This window comes from Thalassophryne amazonica, chromosome 22, assembly GCF_902500255.1.
Source record: "Thalassophryne amazonica chromosome 22, fThaAma1.1, whole genome shotgun sequence".
Classification (NCBI taxonomy): domain Eukaryota; kingdom Metazoa; phylum Chordata; class Actinopteri; order Batrachoidiformes; family Batrachoididae; genus Thalassophryne; species Thalassophryne amazonica.
In genome coordinates, this window is record NC_047124.1 from 33742501 (window position 1) to 33762988 (window position 20488).

The 20488-nt window shown below is 41.6% G+C and overlaps 1 protein-coding gene and 1 non-coding gene across 2 annotated transcripts in view; both read left to right on the forward strand.

Annotated features, from left to right (window-relative positions):
* The window catches only part of LOC117503795 (NLR family CARD domain-containing protein 3-like), a 554615-nt gene that overhangs the window by 134980 nt on the left and 399147 nt on the right, over positions 1-20488 (forward strand). The window lies entirely within an intron of this gene.
* trnag-gcc lies at positions 16701-16771 on the forward strand. The gene has a single exon. It is a non-coding gene; the product is annotated as a tRNA-Gly (tRNA).

Below are 20488 nucleotides of genomic sequence, written 5' to 3' on the forward strand. Positions count from 1 at the left end.
TGAGTCAAACATTTTGAAGCTTTTGAGTCCCGACGTCCAATTTAATTTAGATCCACTTCAAAATGACAAAAAAGTATAAATGTCAGAAAAAATATTCAATAAAATGTCAATGAATATCTTAGAGCGCAAAGTCAAATATCTCCCTTTGTTCAACATCCAGGATTTAAGTTGTTTTTTTCAAATCAATTTCTTATTAAATTGTATTCAGTTTGTCACTTTTCTACCTGATTAAAGCTTTTGAAAAGTAAACCTGCCAAACTTTGGGTTAGATCTTATTTAAAACCAGATTATCTGAAATGTAGCCTGATTAAATCCCCCCCTGCCCCTCCAAAAAAAAAAAAAGGTTTGTATGAACTGTCTGTGGCCTTGGTGTTCTTCCTTCTGATGAGTATTTTATTTGTCTGCAGGATTGAGTCTGTGACGATCAGCGGGGACATGGCCTCCTTTGCCCGACTCAAGTTGTTTGTCGAGGTGCGTCACTCGGTGCTCGACAAATTTAAAAAGTCACATTTAAGTATGCAGTGTCTTAAAAAATGATGACTTTGTCTTTCACCTGCAGACGTCGCTGCAGAGTCGTTACATCAGCCCACCTGAAGGTCAGCTGACCGCATCCTTCTGGAGCTCATGACGTTGGAGGGGAAGTCAGCAATAATTGGACAACAAAATTATGATTTTTGTAGAGACTTCTTGTAGATATGCTGCTATATGATTCTCTCCCTCAGCCCCAACCAGTCCCAGCAGAAGACTGCCCCTCCCTGAGCCTGGTTCTGCTGGAGGTTTCTTCCTGTTAAAAGGGAGTTTTTCCTTCCCACTGTCGCCAAGTGCTTGCTCACAGGGGGTCGTTTTGACCGTTGGGGTTTTTCTGTAAATGTTGTACGGCTATTGCCTTACAATATAAAGCACCTTTGGGCAACGGTTTGTTGAGATTTGGTGCTATATAAATAAAATTGATTTTATTTTGATTTGTAAAAAAAGAAATGTAAATAAAGTTTGAAAAAAGAAAAAAAGCTTCTGTTTACATTTTGCTTCTGGAAACGAGTCCAAGGTATGGTTTTTGAACGTACAATGTGAGCAGTCAGATCGCATCAGAGCATCGGGCTGTACAGTGTGAGAACATTATGTGCTCCGAACTTTTACACCCTGCGGTTTTGTCGCACAGTTTGAGCTGGAGCCAAGTACAATGATTGAAAATATCGTACAGTGTCTGCCCGGCTTTACGAAACAAGAAAAGATTTTTAAAGTGTTGAAAAATTTGAATGAAGGGCAACGAAAACATCAATCCGTCCGTGTTTCATTTTGCTGTCGTTCTTGATGTTTTTAATCGTTTGTTTATTTTGACTTCGTTCAACCAGCTGAATGTTTTCACACAGTACAGAAGCCTGTTTCTCCGCACTGAAGCTGCTGCTGCGTTCATGTACTGTCGGAAATTATAGGGCAAACTCGGCCTGCTTGCCTGGATTGTTTATTTTGTTTTTTATTTGGGTGAGGAGTCAGCTTCAATGGACTCAGGCACCTTATATAGGGAAGAATTAATCTTTTGTGTGGATACAATTAATTATTTTGGCACAAGCATCTGCTCAATTTGAAACAACAAAAAAAGTGTAATTTCCAGCAATACTGGAATGCAGCTGTTGCGTGCGCTTATTATTTTTTTTACTAAATATAACAATATGAGTGTAGGAATGACAATCCAGCCCTTATGTACATGTAGCAACAAGTAGATAATTAAAAAGATTATGTAAAGAGCTGTTCTGGAAGACAGAATTCACATTGTGGATCAGCTGCGACTGGTGAAGATAACTGCACGTGAGTCAATGCACGTTCACACGCCCTGATCAATATACTGCTCTGATATATTCAATCATCTCTACACTTATATTTACTCCCCATTTTGCCAGTTTTCTGTTATAAATCAATGTATATAGTTTAGAACATAATGCAGTGACCACGGCACACCAGATTTTATTTATTTATTTTTTCTTCTTCATTGGAGCAAGACGGAGTGCGCAGTGTCGTTAGACAGTGAGGTTTCTGATGATGGTGATCCCTCTTTTGTTCTGGATGAGGAACAGTTTCTCCAGGACTCAGGCGCTATGAGCTCCGTCCCAGCAGAGTCCTGGAACTTGGAGATGCAGACACACACTGCTCCAGCAGTGGCTCCAGGCACATTTCGTTTAAACCGTTGAGATCGTTAGCTTCTGTTTTAAGTTCCTCTTTCGTCCCTTTTGCACTCTTGCTTCGCAGGCTATTCGGTGATAAAGCTCTTTCGTCCACCTTTTCTCAAAGAATTGTGACTTTTTTTTACTTTTTTCCGTTTGTTCACGAATTGCCGTGTGAGTGGGCCATAATGATGATAATTGTATCTTCAGTCATTTGGCATAAACACGTTGTAGTCACTGTTCTCACTGTAAAATAAAAAATAAAAAAAATTCACAAAACATAAATCAGATATCAGATGGTTTTTTTGGGGGTTTTTTTTTGTATATATACTAAAGTCAAAGCAGCTCCAGCATCTGTGTTGTCACAGTGGATAGTGCAGTCTGCTGCCATATCACAGTGCAAGGTTTTAAATTATGAAACTTATGAAAATTATTTTGAGTTGATGCTTTGTAAAATATTGGACACTGTAAGAGGGGAAAATGTAATTTAAATTTTATGATTCAGACATGCAACCAGATGGACAGTGTAGGAAAGGTGGTTTAGAGACAGACAAAGGCAAGATGGTTTGCACATATGTAGGGGACAGATACAAGACATCAGGAGAAGGATGCTGAGGATGCAGTTGCCACAGAGGAGGAGTGGAAAAAGATTTACGCATGTGGTCAGAGAGCATATGCAGGTGGTCTGTGGGATAGAATGATGTCTTTCTTTTAATATTAAATTTAAGCTTTGGCTACAATATTCCTAATAACAAAAAGCTGAGGTCATGTGCTCACTGGATAGAGGTGCTTGGCAGTGCCGATACCTTTGCAAGACGAAGATCCGCATCTGTAGGGGCCCTCTTCCTGCCCTACTGCACAATTTTGAGACTTGGATATTAACCTATGACCTAAGGTGATGACTGGTTGTCTCTCTGGAGGACCCTTGGGTACGATCACCTGATATTGTGGCTATGTGGTGATTTTCTCCAAGCATGATCCAGCAGTGTTGGCACCAGCGGATGGAGAAGTCCATGGTGACACCCACATCTCACCTGGCTGTGGTAGATAACATGGCTTCTCTTAAGCGGTGGATTAGAGCCTGATCAGTATATCGGTTGGTGGGTGATATGAGCCTGTTAGTGTTATTTTTGCTGATATAAAAACTTATTTTCCAAAATAAACAATGCAGAAATACTGTTTGGCTGTTGGAAATGATGTCATTACATAGTTTGTCCAACAGAGGTAGGTTCAATGGCATCACTCCTTGGTCACATTAACTACAAGAGACAGAGGAAAAGCGACCAGCCGTCACTCATTTTCAGCCAGAGTGGGCATTTTACAGCGACGTTATACTGGCAGCTAGGCGAGGTCAAAATAGGCAAGACGTCTATTTTGTGCAAATGCTGAGCGGCTAAAGTCGTGGACTATCAATCTCAGTGACGGCAGCGTGATGTGGTTTAGTTGTATGCTCCATTCATCAATAATAAAATTGTTTGAACTGTAACAAATCGAGCCTCGACTACATTTCTTTATTATAACGTCTTGACATTGAAATGTGGCGAGCCATTGCCATTTTTTAAAATGTAAATTTATATCAGCAGATATTTTGGTGTAATATTTTTGCTTTTACTCTTTAAAAATCTGCATTGTATATGCCACCCCAACAAATCCATATTGTATGGGCTCTAGTGGGGCTGGACCTGTTGTCTGTCTGGGTGGTTGCCATCCAGAGCTCAAGGCGATTCTGTGATGTAATGTGATGTGGTGGATGGAGCAATGCTCAGAGATCTGACCTGATTCCAAATAAGATCTCGGCATTAATTTGTTCAGCTTATTAACCTCTTTGAGTTTGAAGAGGTTCATGTGATAAAGTTCCTACCTTGACTTCTGCTTCAGCTGAGCGAGTTCCTGTGTGTGATTTAAAACCGTGCACGCTGGTCTCACTTAACATGAGTCATCCTGCTGACAAACAGACAAACAAACTGACCGAAAACATAACCTCCTTGGTGGAGGTAATAACAGATGGTAGAGTGTAATACCGGCTATAAAGACAGGGGACACATTTTCTGGCAGGCTGACAGATGATAGCTGGCTCATGTAAGCGCTGCACTGAGTGATTCGCTCTCTGTTTTCATTATATACTGACCCACACATGTGCACTCGTAAATGGGAGCACTGAGCTCCTCACACTGGGTCCTGAACTTTGGACCTTGTCACTTGTTTGTGCAGTTTGTCTTGTTGCTCCAACAAAATAGAAAGATCTGTGGAGACATATGTCGTTTCTTGCTTATTTGAAATATATCCAACATTTTGTTTCCTTTATAGGTCGTCCTTGCATTTTCTTTCTTCATTTTGTTTTGTAATTCTTACTTTATATTTCTCTGTATTTTGACACTTTGATTGTATGAAAGTGTGTAGTTCCTAGATGTATCTTTTTCTATATTCTGTTTGTTCATTTGGAAAAAAATCTTGCTGATGGTCACAACTTTCAGTAAAGAAGAACCAGAACTGTGAACCCACAAGAATGACATGAACTGACCCATAAACGTAAGTTAATTCATATTACAAGGGCAATTTCCCAATGGAGGTATTTTTTTAATAGTTATTATAATTATTATTTTTGTCCACAGCAGACTCACCACCTCCCGCTGACACCCCCATCCTCTGAATGGTTTGTACAGATACTGAACACTCAAAGTTCTTTTATGCTTTGGTTCTTTCTCAGTGTGTATTTTCTGATGTTTGGGATACAAACTAAAACACACAACTGCACCACAACCTCCTTGTGACCTTTGACCTGAGGCCTGCCAGACAAGCAGAACATCACTATGACAATGTGACGTCTTTGTGTCTGTTGTCCTGTTTGTCTTGTGTCTGTCAGATGACGTGTGAACATTAGAGGTGTAATAATAGTCAGCTTTGTCTTTTATGGATCTGGAGAAGGCGTTTGACTGTGTCCCTTGAGGCTCCCTGTGGGGGGTGCTCCGGGAGTACGGGGTCCGGGGTCCTTTGCTAAGGGCTATCCGGTCCCTGTACGACCGCAGCAGGAGCTTGGTTCACATTGCCGTTAGTAAGTCAAACCTGTTTCCAGTGCACACTGGCCTCCGCCAGGGCTGCCCTTTGTCACTGGTTCTGTTCATTACCTTCATGGACAGAATTTCTTGGCGCAGCCAGGGTGTAGAGGGGGTCCGGTTTGGGAACCACAGAATCTCATCTCTGCTGTTTGCGGACAATGTGGTCCTGTTGGCCTCATCAAACCAGGACCTTCAGCGTGCACTGGGGCGGTTTGCAGCCGAGTGTGAAGCGTCCGGGATGAAGATCAGCATCTCCAAATCCAAGGCCATGGTTCTGGACCTCAGAAAGGTGCCTTGCCCTCCTCAGGTCAGTGGAGTGTCCTTGCCTGAAGTGGAGGAGTTTAAGTATCTCGGGGTCTTGTTCATGAGTGAGGGACGGATGGAGCGTGAGATCGATAGATGAATCGGTGCAGCATCTGCAGTGATGCGGTGTTGGACCGTCGCGGTGAAGAGAGAGCTGAGTAGGGGGGCAAACCTCTTGATTTACCGATTAATCTACATTCCGATCCTCACCTATGGTCATGAGATTTGGCTCATGACCGAAAGAACAAGATGGCTGCAGGTGGGCGGAGCCACAATGAAGACGTCCAAATGATTTGTGATCAGACAGACAGACAGACAGACAGACAATCAATCAACACATCAAACTGCTTTGATCAGATAAAGACAATCAGGAGAGACAGATTTCAAGCTGTCAGTCATGAACAGACTGACCCAGAGACAACAATAAGTGGACTCTGTTTATTGTTTGTTTCTTTGAACAAACAAACAAACAAACTGTCAATCATGTGAAAATCATGTTAGTTTACAGGCTGAATTTACAACAACTGAGACGTCAAAATCAATCCAGCTGTTCACCGATCACTATGACTCAGCCAGAGTTATTGATCAATCAGTTCATCTATCAGCACGACACAACCGGAGTAATCAAGCAATCAGTTCACCGAACAACTCGATGCAGAAAGAGTTATCAATTGATCAGTTCACTGATCAACATGACTAAGCTGGAGTTATTGATCCAACAGTTCCCTGATCAGTTATGAACTGATCAATTTATTCATCAGCACAATTTTGATTCAGATTGTGCACGGAGAGAAGAGGAGGGGCTAGTCACAGTCAGGTCAGACAGACAGGAAGTGGGCGGGGCCTCTCAGTGTGCAGTGCACAGCTTTGTGGTTGAATATGAACTCGTTAAAAAAAGAAAAAACAACATGTGGCATCAGTGTTGATTTTGTTTCTGCCACAAATAAATCAAAGTGTAAAAACACTGAATTTATTTTCAACGTGTCCATTTGGAGAAGTCATGCACGTGACACACGTGGATCAGACGCGCCTTCATGTTGAACTCTGCTTCACTGTCAGTAGGGCTTGAATGAGTGATGTCACAGAGGGTGGTTTCTATGGAAACAGATGGATCAAAGTACAAACAGACTTACACTTCCTCAGATCTGGGGCCTGTACTACGAAGTTGGGTTAACTTACTCAGATGTAACCCAGGGTCAACCTCTTAAACCGGGGTTGACAAAACCTGGTTTCCTCAAGTGGTGTTAATCGGTACTACGAAGCTGAATAAGATGTTGATTTGTTGAACCTGTGTTAACCTAATTGGAGTTTGTGTACGTTCACATAAAAGGGGCGTTTTGCAGCACACGTCACCATTTTTCAATGATGGCGCGGTCACCTTACTTTACCAAAGAAGAATGCACGATTATTATGCGGTGCTACGAGGAATTTAAATTAATGTTAAGGGGGAAATCGAACACATCGTCTGCCAATAAAGCAAGACAGGCTTGTTGGCAACGTATTGCTGATCGGGTAAATGCATACGTACAATTCAATTGTTCCCCAAATCTGTTACAGATGATTAACCTGTGGAATGTCTAATATGTGTAAAAAAATGACCTTCTTTCATTAATTACGCCCAGATGCAACACGATTCAGAAGTGGGCGTAGGCCTACTAATAAATGTTAGGTTAATTTAATGTTTCCTAAATAGGCTACCTTGACTGTATGATTGCTATTCCTAATCCTGTCAATATTTCAGATGTAATAGCAGTGCAAAACGCACCTGGCAGCAGGTGAAGATGAAATATAAAAACATCCTTCACAACGGTAGGTTTATATTCATAGCTTGATAAGCCCCACTTCGCCTAATTAATGGACATGCATTAGATCTATTTTGATATTAGTAATTACCCGCAATTGCATAAAACCCTTCTTTGATTTGCATTGCGGATAAATATCCAGGGAAAACGACAAATGCATCCAACAGTTTAGATAGAGCAAGTACTACCTTGCGAATCATACGACATACAGTATTCTTGCTCAGATGTTCAGCATCACAGATGGAATACATAAAGTGTCCACTGGCAAAATAGGCACAAGGCACATTATCTGCTCAATCGTCGGGGCATTGCTACACTGTAAAAAATGACTTTTTTGTACAGGAAAATGCTGGCAGCTGTGGTTACCAGGGAATTCCTGTAAAACATACAGCAGCACAGTAGATAACATTACAGACATAATATGTATATGGATTTACAGTGAATGAACCACGGCTGACTCACATTAAAAGAACTGTTAAATCTACAAACAAGAGCTTTCTTTTTTGTACATTTAACTGATGTATTTTTTACAAGAATTCCCTGGTAACCACAGCTGCCAGTGTTTTCCTGTAAAAACAACAGTCTTTTATTACAGTGTACGATGGGTGATATTACAGATGTCTGGCCCGATCAGCTGACAAAGATAACGAATTCTCTCAGTTGAGAATCTATATCTTTCATAGAGAATATCGTCCGAGTATGTCAGCAGATTCTGGCGGTCTTTAAAAACCCTCGCCCTGCGAAGAGAGCCCCTCACAGTTTTTGCCCCAATATCAAACAGATCATCCAGGTAGGCCGGCATTGTCTTCGGAGTGATTGACGGTGGATGGACAGTACTTATAAAGGGAGTGGTTAAGCCAAAACCTCAAGCTAACCTAGAACATAACCTGCTCGGAGCAGGTTTGGCACACAGCATAAATTGCCATGGCAGCATACCTCGATCAAAACCTATCCACCTTTCGTAGTACGGGTTAACCGGGAAGTTACTCCACACGTCATCAACTTACTCCCGAAGTTACCCTGATAAGCCAGTAAACCCGCTTCGTAGTACAGGCCCCTGGTCTCAGCCATCGGACTCCACCAGGATCCACCCTGAAAGGAGGAGGGGGCGGAGCAACACATGGGCTTTAATCATGGAAACATCAACATGACATTGATCTCATCCACACACTTTAGTTCTTCTCTTCTAACACACTCATCGCTCCAAATGGATCATTGATTACTGATCACCTCTAACTGTGCTGATCAGCAGGAAACAACAACTTTTGGCTTTTTCAAGTTTGAAGATTCTGGTGAAAATCTGTTCAAGTGGATTTACAGTTTTTTTTTTTTCAGTTGCTAACAAGCATGCGTCCAGCCATTTGACACATTTTCAAAACTCTTCACACAATTAGCAAAACATCAGACTTTTGTGGCCATACCATTCACACATTTCATGACATTTTCACACAATTTGCAGTCAGTAAACACATTTTCACAATGCTTACATTTTCATAACAGACAAGATATGCCCCTTAACAAAATTATAGATTATTTTTGTATTTCTTACAATTGTTAACACACAACATCCCACAATAGCAAAAACAATGTGCCAAACCATTGATACAACATAAAAGCACCTCCTTCAGCAATGGTATCAGTTCAAAAACAATATATCTCAGCTGATTGACAAATAATTGAATAATTGACAGCTCACTTCTATTGGGTAAATGGGACCAACCACAGCTGATCATAGTATGGCTTAAATTTAGACACTTACAAAAGGAGGCCTTTGTGGACTGATGTTTTTGGAAGTAGAAAGAGAATGTCTGGACGAGGAAGGCTGAGAGTGAGAGGCCCAGGAAGAGGGGTAGGTGCAGGAAGAGGGGCAGAAGCAATGAGAGGGGCTGTTGCAAGAAGAGGTGCAGGCCCATTACAGGAAGAAGAGCAGGCCAGAGGAGAGGGCATGGTAGAGGGGTACGGAGGCATTCAAAGACCTGCAAGAACAGTGGTGACTGATGAAATCCGTGCCACTGTAATTGATCGCGTGATAAACCATGGTCTGTCACTGAGAGAGGCAGGTAAAAGGGTGCAGCCCAATTTGCCATGATCAGCAGTCGCCAGCATTGTTCGCATATTTCAACAAACCAACAGGTAAGTATTTAATTTTACATGGATTGTTTCTATTCTCACTGGTAAATAATGTCATATAGTAATTTGGTGTTTTGTATTATCCCCCTAAAGGGTGCAACGCCTTCCTTGCTCTGGGGAAGAGGAAAGCTCCTAAACAATGAGCGAGAGCTGGCCATTGTGGCAATGGTTGTTGCCAACAATGAAATAAAGCTGCGTGAAATTCAGGCCAGAATTGTTGATGACCAGGAACTCTTTCAAAATATCAACAGCATCAGCCTGACCACCATTACACGCACACTGGCAAAACATAGAATGCACATGAAGCAGCTCTACACTGTACCATTTGACAGGAACAGTGATAGAGTGAAGGAGCTGCGAAGGCAGTATGTGCAGGTACACAGTATATTCAATTCTATGTCCAGTTCTATTTGCTGAGCACTTTGTGAACAATACAGTACCACAGTAGATTACAATACAGTATGTTATACAGTGATGATTTGATTTGCATGAACTTTGTTTCAGAGAGTAATGGAATTGGAGGCCAACCAGGTTCCTCATGATTTCATCTATGTTGACGAGGCCGGCTTCAATTTGGCAAAAAGGCGTCGCCGTGGAAGAAATGTCATTGGACAAAGGGCTACAGTTGATGTACCAGGGCAGAGGGGGGCCAACATCACTATGTGCGCAGCCATTGCACATGCAGGTTTACTTCTGCACATGTCTCAGGTGATGCCTTACAACACAGAGCGCCTCCTTGCATTCCTGAATGACCTCCACCAGCGTCTGGTTCCACAAGAGGATGATGAGGGTGACAACATCAGGACCTTCGTGATCACTTGGGATAACGTGGCTTTCCATCACTCACAGGCGGTGACAGCCTGGTTCAGGGACCACCCAAGACTGTTACGCCTCTTCCTTCCACCATATTCACCCTTCCTCAATCCAATCGAAGAATTCTTCTCGGCATGGAGGTGGAAGGTGTATGACCATCGGTCACACGATCAAATGACCCTCCTAGATGCCATGGAAGCTGGCTGTAGGGACATTACAGTGGATGACTGCTGTTGGGTATTTTCTCCTCCAAACATTTTTAAAACCTTTAACAAGACAAACAGAGTCAAGAAACACCAGTGAGACAGAAAATCAAATATTACGCGCGGAGTGCGGCCAGGCTGTACACCAAAGCTACACTAAAGTCTGGCCTGCTTTTCCGCTCTTTTTATTAAGAGACGCCCTCATCACATAAACAAGAAACTTGTCCTAAGGGTGGGGGTAATGACGCAAGACAAGTTTCTTCCCATAACATAAACGCATACGTCAAGTGCAGCTGTAAGGAAGAACACTTCAGGTCAGCACATCTCGTTCGTCTGTTGCAGGTATCAGCTGTTCTGCATCTGCCTGAAGTGTCCTGTCTTCCACACTCCTTCACACTAAACACCACATCACAATAGTCAAAACGTTCTCTTGCTCCCAGTCGTTAGAGGCTGCGAAAACAAAGTTATGTTATAACAATAAGTACATCCAGTCCTTCATTCCCAGCTCAGATTGACCCCAGAGTGCTAAAACAAAATTGAATTCTCAGGATTGAATTATGACAGGTGCAAAACAGCACATCTCCGTTCTCATGAGAAAGAAGACAAATGTACAAACGTTTAACAGTGATAACATATATACAAAATCTTTAACATTCCCCTCCTGTTTATCGCCTGTTAAACATACAGTAGGCATCACTCAGCTTAGCACTTCTTTTTGAGATTTTCACTAAGAGGTTCATCATGGTATGTTTTCTCTATAGGCTTACACCCCAGAGGTGATGTCATCATTGTCACCATCATCGGTGTCTGGGTCATCATACTTCCATTGGTCTGGGTACAGGTCAGGAGAGCCATCGTCCTCCTTGTCGTCATCTGTCCCCAGAAGTGGATATGATGCTGGACCCCCTCCTGGTCCTGGACTTATTGCTGTGGTTATCATTCTATTTACAAGGCCTCGGAGACATGGAATACAACAACATCCACACAATGTTAGAATTGCAGCAAATACTGCTATAGACACTAATAGTGAAGAAATCAAAGACCTCCATTTTCCCATCCCTTCCAGCCACCAATCCCAGCCTTCGGTGTTTACTCCACTGTGCTCTTTCATCTTCCTGTTCAACGTCCTCAGCCCGTCAATGGCTTGAGTGAGACTGCCGTCTGCAGCCGTGTTGTTGGGAATGAATGTGCAGCATTGTTCTCCGAACATGGCACAAACACCTCCTTTCTCTGCCAACAACATATCCAGAGCAATGCGATTCTGGAAGGCCATAAGGGACGTGGCTTCTAACTGTGAATGGACAGCCTTAAATCCTTCCTCAGTCCAATTTCCTAATTTCTGTACATTGTAGTGGATGTAGTTTATTCTGTCCACGTTTTTATTAATTGAGCACCACCAACAGATGGAAGATTCGAATCCAGCTGCTATTTGATTAACCAGTTTATACTCGTCAGGCACTCCCCTGGGGACTCCTATTGCGTCAATATATGTTGGATTTCCCACTCCTTTCCAATCTCTTTTCACTCTATGTCTGGCTACGTCTTTCTGCCAATCTTCAGGAATAAGAGAGGCTGCATATGTCGTAACGTCTTCAGGGGTCATGGGTATGGCTTCAACTGGTAACAATAATGATATTAATGCACAATAACCTGACACATTTCGTGGCAGTCTGTCAAAGATTCTGTTATCCCCACACCACCACCATACGTCACTCCTCCCGACAGGTTTGAATGTGGGAGTACTATGGACCACATTCTTACACCAGGCGGTGTGGTTTAAGCTACCCAAAGTCTTACTTGTCCCTGTCAAGTGTACACATGTATGGTTAGCATGCCCAACTTTGCTTGAGAATAAAGGTTTAATCTTAGTCAATTTGGTCACTGGATAGATCTTGTCCCACTTAAAACATTTGTTGTTTGCCGCAATGTATGTCTGTGTCATAGCAGTCAGTAGACAGTCTTTGGGTAATGCTGCCGGTATTACCTGTAATATAGGTCTGGGTCCCATACACACAACACAGTCCTTCTTTGCTGCTAGTCCTGCTTGTTCTGCCATTAAAAGCCAATTGTTATTTTGTCCACTAATTCCTGTAGTTACTAGGAACCAGTCATCTGCCTTCATGTCTTTTGTGCCTTGTACAGACACCCCCTTTGCTTGTATGGGCACCCCCTTTGACGTACTTAAGTCGGTCAATATTGGTTGCTGTACTCTATCTGTTTCACAGAGGAAGAAATGGAAATACGGATCTTTTCCTTGTTTGTATACCCAAAGGAGGAACAACCAACAGTCTCCCTCTATATCAGGTGGAAATATGGTTCCTTTTTCTGTGGTATTCACCACTATAGACAGCTTATCATCTGTTTGATACATTTTGAGACTTTGACTCTGGTACTTAGCCCACTCGGTTTGTGCCCATCTTGGTGTCCATCTACTCCATTCATCGGCTACCAACGTTTCCCATCTCCTATCTTGTTGATCGTTGGTCATATACCATGAGAAACTATTTCCGTAATTAGTCCCTCTGTCACCATCCGGCATTCCATGGATAAGAGCACTATATGGTACAGAGATGATCACAGAAGTATTTCTAGGAATGCAGGCCTGTACACCAAATCGGTATGCATTATTCCCATCACAGCTATGTACTGTGGCATTGATTATCGGACTGGGGTCTTTGTTACTTCTTTTTGGTCTCTGCAATCTGCGGATGTGATCCGTATTATCATGTCCCGTGCTCATGGCTTTTAATAATAATACCAATTCAAAAAAAGAAAAGTAGCATAACAAGGACTGTCCGTGGGGTCCAGAAACCCCCTTTCTTTTTATCTTTTTCTTTCGCCATTTCTGCACACTACAGCACACCTATGTTCAGAACAGTGGCTTCTTAATGTCTTCTGCTAGCTTTCGTGTCTAACCTGGATCTTAACACCAAGCTCACACACTATTACTAGTCTTGTCCTACTGTTCTTACTGTTTGTCTGTGTCTGCAGAAATGACTTTCTTACAGTGAGTTAAATGAATCCATGTACTTCTTTCCCCAATTTTCAAAGCTGTGGGTGTTGTGAGTAGTACTTGATAGGGCCCTTCCCATTTAGGTGAATGCCAGTGTTTTCTCTTGATGCTTCTTATCAACACCCAGTCTCCAGGTACCACTTTAGGGTCCTCCTGTGGAGAAATGGGATCATCAGTGTTTGGAACTCTCCCTTGTTGTCCTTCTAACATTTTTCTCATGTAATCCGCCAAATTGGCTTCCTCAGGTACATCCCAAATTTGTCCATAATATGGCAATCGATATTTTCTGCCAAACAATGTTTCATACGGTGTCAACCCCATGGTACTAGTTATGTTTATATACATTTTTACCAAATCTACACAATGTGTCCATGGTCTGCCTGTTTCCTCCATTGTCTTTCTAAGTCTGTTTTTTACTGTTCCATTCATCCTTTCCACTAATCCGGCGCTTTGTGGATGATAAGCACAATGATTTTTGAGATTAACCTGTAGTGCTTCTCCTACGTATTGCACTATTGCATTAACAAAATGCGCTCCGTTATCTGAATAGACTGTTTCTGGTATTCCAAATCGTGGGATGATGTCTTTGCATAATGCTTTAGCCACTGTAAGTGAATCTGCATGTTTTGTAGGGAACAATTCTACCCATTTTGAGAAGGCATCAATTATGACTAAACAAAATTCCTTCCCTTCATGTTTACTCAGCTGTATATAATCCATATGAATCACTTGAAAGGGATATTGTGGTGTTGGAAATTTACCTCTTTGGGGTCTCAAATTGCCTTGTGAGTTGTGTTTTGCACATATCATGCATGCTCTACAATGCTGTTTTGCATATGCATCGAACCCATAAAGACAAAAAATAGATTGCAATTGCGATATCATACCCCCTGATGAGACATGCGTCACGCCATGGCTCATAATAGCTGCCCATTTAAACATATTTTTTGGCAATATGGGTTTCTTTTGTGGTCATACGTACAAGTCATTTGCATACGTAGCGCCTTTAGCTATCCACATTTGTTTTTCTCTGTCTGTTGCCTGCTGTTGCATGTCAGCAAGCAGTGTACGACCTATATACAAATCTGGAGTTGTTTCCTGTATAACAAAAATAGAAGAAGCTGCTGCTGCCTCTTTTGCTACTCTGTCAGCAAAATCATTTCCTTTTGAAACACTGTCAGAGCCTTTAGTGTGAGCCGCACATTTGCATATAGCAATTTGTTGAGGCAACTTCACAGCTTGCAGTAGGGCAGTTAGGAGAGTGGCATGAGTCACTGGCTTTCCAGATGATGTCACCATTCCACGCTCTTCCCACAGTTTTGCAAACACATGCACTGTGCTGAAAGCGTACTGGCTGTCTGTATAAATTGATACGGCCGTACCTTGAAACAGATAGCAAGCTGCAGTTAAAGCAACTAATTCAGCTGCTTGTGCTGAAAATGACGATGGCAATGAAGCAGAATCTAATACTTCTGAATTTGTGACGACAGCATATCCAGATTGTGTTTGTCCATAAGCATTTTTGGTGGAAGAACCATCCACATACACGATTGTACTGTTTGGGATGGGTGTGTCCCGGAGGTCTGGGCGTGCTTTTGTACAAACTGTTGCTACATCAAGACAATTGTGCGGCTCACCATCCTCAGGTAAAGGTATCAATGTGGAGGGATTCAATGTTGTACATCGCTCTATCGTAAGGTGTGGTTGTGATAATAGCAAGGACATGCACGAAAGATGTCTTGCTGGGGACAAAAGGCTCATGTTTGTCTGCAACAAAAGTGCAGAGACTGCATGTGGAACTTTCAATGTCAACTGATGGAATAGAACAACATTACTGCTACTTTGAACAGCCATAGAGGCCGCAACAACAGCCTGTACGCATGGTGGTAAAGCACTTGCTACTGCATCCAATTTAGATGAGTAGTAGGCAACTGGCCTCAATTTTGAGCCATACACTTGAACCAAAACACTAGTCATGAACTTATTCTTACAATCAACTGTTTGAGTAAATGGTTTACTATAATCTGGTAGTGCCAAAACTGTGGATGACACTAATGTTTGTTTTACTTTTACAAAGGCTTCCTCAGCATCTTTGTTCCATTCCAACACGGTTGACATTGAAATATCATCTTTGTACATCAAATCAGAAAGTGGACTAGTCAACTCTGCATAGCAAGGAATCCATGCCCTGCAGTAATTTGTTAATCCAAGAAATGACATCATCTGCTTTTTGGTTTGTGGTTTTGGAGCGTGCAAAATTGCTTCCTTCCTATCAGACAGGATCGTGCGCCCTGTGGCTGATAACTCATGTCCTAAATATTGTACTTTATCCCTACACAACTGAACTTTGTTTCTACTCACTCTGTGGCCATTGTCAAATAAGAAACATAATAATGCTACTGTGTCAGTTATGCAGTTTTCTCGTGTGTCAGAGGCAATCAAAATGTCATCAACATACACATTAGTTGGCTTTCTGCCGGTGGAACGAAATTGGCTAAACATGCTGACATGACTTGAGAATAAATAGTTGGACTCTCTGCGTAACCCTGCGGTAATCTGGTGAATGTATATCGTTGTCCTTTAAAGGTAAAAGCAAACCAGAATTGACTATCTGGGTGTACTGGCACAGAGAAAAATGCATTACTTATGTCAATTACTGAGAAACTATTAGAATTTGGTCTCAGCGAATTTAACAAGGTGTGTGGATCCGGGACACATGGTGCTCTTTTAATCACAGCAGCATTTACTGCCTGCAGATCTTGAATCATTCTCCACCCCACTGAGGGCGGAGCCTTTTTCACAGGAAATATGGGTGTGTTACATGGTGAATCTGGACATGGCACTATTACTCCTGCTGTTAATAAATCCTCTATTACCGGCCTGATTCCTTCAATTGCATCAGGTTTCAATGGATACTGTCTTACACATGGTCTGTATTCTGTTTTTGGCCTTATAACTACAGGTTGTGCATTTTTAATCAGTCCTACGTCTGAAGGACCTGTTGTCCACAATCCTGACGGCACTGAAGAGAGAAGATCATCTTCTTCAGGACTCAACTGAAACACTCAGGATTGTGAAGTGGACACATCAATGTGTGTTCCAGCTGTCAGCACCAATGAGACATTAACTGGCACTTTATACAATTTAGTTGATGGACTGAACTCCGTTCGTGGTCCAACTCTGCTCCAATCAGAGGCTGACAAAGCTGTTATGACTGTTATGCATTGGTGGTTCAGTGGTAGAATTCTCGCCTGCCATGCGAGAGGTCCCGGGTTCAAATCCCGGACGAGCCCCCAGTCAATGTTGGGTATTTTCTCCTCCAAACATTTTTAAAACCTTTAACAAGACAAACAGAGTCAAGAAACACCAGTGAGACAGAAAATCAAATATTACGCGCGGAGTGCGGCCAGGCTGTACACCAAAGCTACACTAAAGTCTGGCCTGCTTTTCCGCTCTTTTTATTAAGAGACGCCCTCATCACATAAACAAGAAACTTGTCCTAAGGGTGGGGGTAATGACGCAAGACAAGTTTCTTCCCATAACATAAACGCATACGTCAAGTGCAGCTGTAAGGAAGAACACTTCAGGTCAGCACATCTCGTTCGTCTGTTGCAGGTATCAGCTGTTCTGCATCTGCCTGAAGTGTCCTGTCTTCCACACTCCTTCACACTAAACACCACATCACAATAGTCAAAACGTTCTCTTGCTCCCAGTCGTTAGAGGCTGCGAAAACAAAGTTATGTTATAACAATAAGTACATCCAGTCCTTCATTCCCAGCTCAGATTGACCCCAGAGTGCTAAAACAAAATTGAATTCTCAGGATTGAATTATGACAGGTGCAAAACAGCACATCTCCGTTCTCATGAGAAAGAAGACAAATGTACAAACGTTTAACAGTGATAACATATATACAAAATCTTTAACAACTGCCAAGGCTGGATCCGCGACTCAAAGCGGTTTTACCCCAGGTGCATTGCCTTGGAGGACATAAGATGTGATGTGGATGAAAACATGTGGCCAAACCCAGACGACCGTAGAGATTAGATGCAGATTTTTGTTTTTTTGGTTGGTTTCCCCTCTTTATCTGGGTATTTTGCTGTATTTTGTTTATTGGGAAGCATTGCTCTTTTGTGTTTTTTTTCATACTGTAAAACCTTTGTGTTCTGTCACAGTGTATACAGTATTTCAAATATACCTACAACAGTAAAATAAACCGTTTGTAAAACTCTTTGCTTTTTACTGAAATGCTTTTGAATGTGACTATTCCATGTCAACATACAACCAAAATATTTGGGGTAAACCAGTCGATTGCATGTTTTGCATGCAAATACATGTAAAACTGAAACATAAATGTCTATGTAGTTATTAAATGTGAAAAGTACTCAGTATTTTGAACCCTGGTGTACTTTGACTTGATATACCTTGTGAAGTGAAAACAAGTGTTATTCTCTGACAGAAGTATTTCATTTTGAGTCATATATCCAGTTTTTGGTAACATTAGTATGTGCAGAGAAAGGTGTGTTCTATTTTGACATGAAGGTTTAGTATTTGTTTAACAGTATGTGCTTTTGAGAAGAAAATTAACCATTTGGCCAATTGTGTTTCCTAGGTGTCACTCTGTGTTAAGAGTTTAGAAAAGTATCCAATTTATGTGTAAGCGCTTGTCAGCAATTGAAAAAAAACTAAGACTGTTTTCCCGATGCCGGCCACGCCCTTTGTCAGCACTGTTCTGATTGGTGGCTGTGTGTCAGCTGAGACTTTGAAGATGTCTTCGCCTGTGATTGTTCTTTGTTGTGTCTGTTTTCCTGGATGCTGCTTCAATCTGTCTGACCTCATGTTCCTTGTTGACCTCTGAAGCCCCGCCCTCTGTGATGTAGAGCTCTGTGTAGATCTCCTTCAGAAGAGTCGTCTTTCCTGCTTTAGAGATCCCCTCAAACACACGCTCAAACTTCTGCTTCATGTTAGATTTGAATTTACGACGACAAACTTCAACGCGAGTTCCTGAAAGAACAAACAGCAGAGATCAGTTACTGAATGATGACATCACTTCCTGTTTTCCTGATAGAATTCACACATGAATATATTTCAAATGGACAAACATCACGTTATTTAGCATCTGTGTTAAATGTGGACAGAAGTCCTCTTACTGCTCAGCAGACAGTCAGCCAGCTCATCATAATTCATTGTCCTCATCAAGGTCACTGTGAGGTTCAGGAAAACCAGTCTGCTGCTCCTCATCCTCACTCTGACTCTCCAAGTATTCTGCATCATCTGTCAGGAGAACCTTCTGGATGCTCTTCAGCTCATTTTTAACAAACATCAACATATTCTGCTCGACATTCTGCAACAGAATATAAACATGGACGTAGAAACTCTTCACTTTTTTACAAGTGAGGATTTTGTCTCCACATTATACTATTTTTTTAGTGTTTAACATTCTCTGGATTTTGTTCATAAAATCCAATTCAGTTAAAAACACTGAAAAGTTAAATCCTTTAAATACTTTTTTTCTGAAAGGTCGAGATCAGAATTTGAATAAAGCACAAATAATTCAAATCATCACTTTCAAGACATTATGAACAAACTGTCCAATGATTTAAGTCAACAGACCAGAAACATGTGGTTCATGTGTGTTTGATGCTGCTGATCAGATGGAACCCTGAGAACCTCTGAGCTCTGCTGCTTCACTCTGTGGACCAATCAGAAACAGTTTACTCACATTATGTCTGAACTCAAAAAGCTTCAAGTTCACATCAACCTGCATTGTTGGTCTGAACACTCAGTGGAACACTCAGTTGCACTGATTGTCTGTCCACACAGGACCAAAACACTGACTTTTTGTATTTATTGTTGGAAAAGATGAATGAATTTTCCAGGCAACAATTTCCTTCTACAGGCTTGGCAGGACGGCCCACCGTGCCAAAAACAATGAGCGCTCCTCCATCAACACAATAAAATTAAAAGCTTTTGCTTTGTGCTTTTAGCTTGAAAATACAGATTAACCAACCGTGTTTCTCATGTTTGTAGTCGGGATGGTATAATTAAAATTTTAATGAAACTAATACTCACTAATACTTTCATTTTACATGGACATTATTATATTCTGTTGATTGCAGAGGTCTCATAAGAAATCATAAACATTGATCGTATTATGTTTTTTCTGATTGTTTATGTAATATTTCACCTGTTCTCTTTTTGTACCACTTTAAGAATCAGCAGAAAGGTTCTTAGTGCAGTGGTGTCCAAAGACATTCCAGAACGGTGCAGGTTTTCTTTTCCACCACTGACTCCAGCAGGTGATTTCACTGACAAACTCATTCCAGCTGCACAAACTGATGTTAATCAGTGAAATCACCTATAGGAGTCAGTTGTTGCAAAAACAAACACAAACCCTGAACCCTCTTGGCCCTTTCTGGAATGTCTTTGGACAGCGCTGTTTAGTGTAACCTTTAGTAGTGTATTAGTAACATATTTTAAATACTGGAGTCAAATCTATGATTTCAAATATCATTTTCATTCAAAGTGGGCCAAAATGAATCAAGTTTAACAATATTTATTTTGGAAGCATTTTGGCTTTAGACTAGTATGTGTGATCCATGTGTACTTTAACTGTATTATTAATGGTACTTTTTGCAGGAAAACAAAAGTGAAATTAATCAATCAATCAATAAATCAATTTTTTTTATATAGAGCCAAATCAAAACAAACAGTTGCCCCAAGGCGCTTTATATTGTAAGGCAAGGCCATACAATAATTATGTAAAACCCCAACGGTCAAAACGACCCCCTGTGAGCAAGCACTTGGCTACAGTGGGAAGGAAAAACTCCCTTTTAACAGGAAGAAACCTCCAGCAGAACCAGGCTCAGGGAGGGGCAGTCTTCTGCTGGGACTGGTTGGGGCTGAGGGAGAGAACCAGGAAAAAGACATGCTGTGGAGGGGAGCAGAGATCGATCACTAATGATTAAGTGCAGAGTGGTGCATACAGAGCAAAAAGAGAAAGAAACAGTG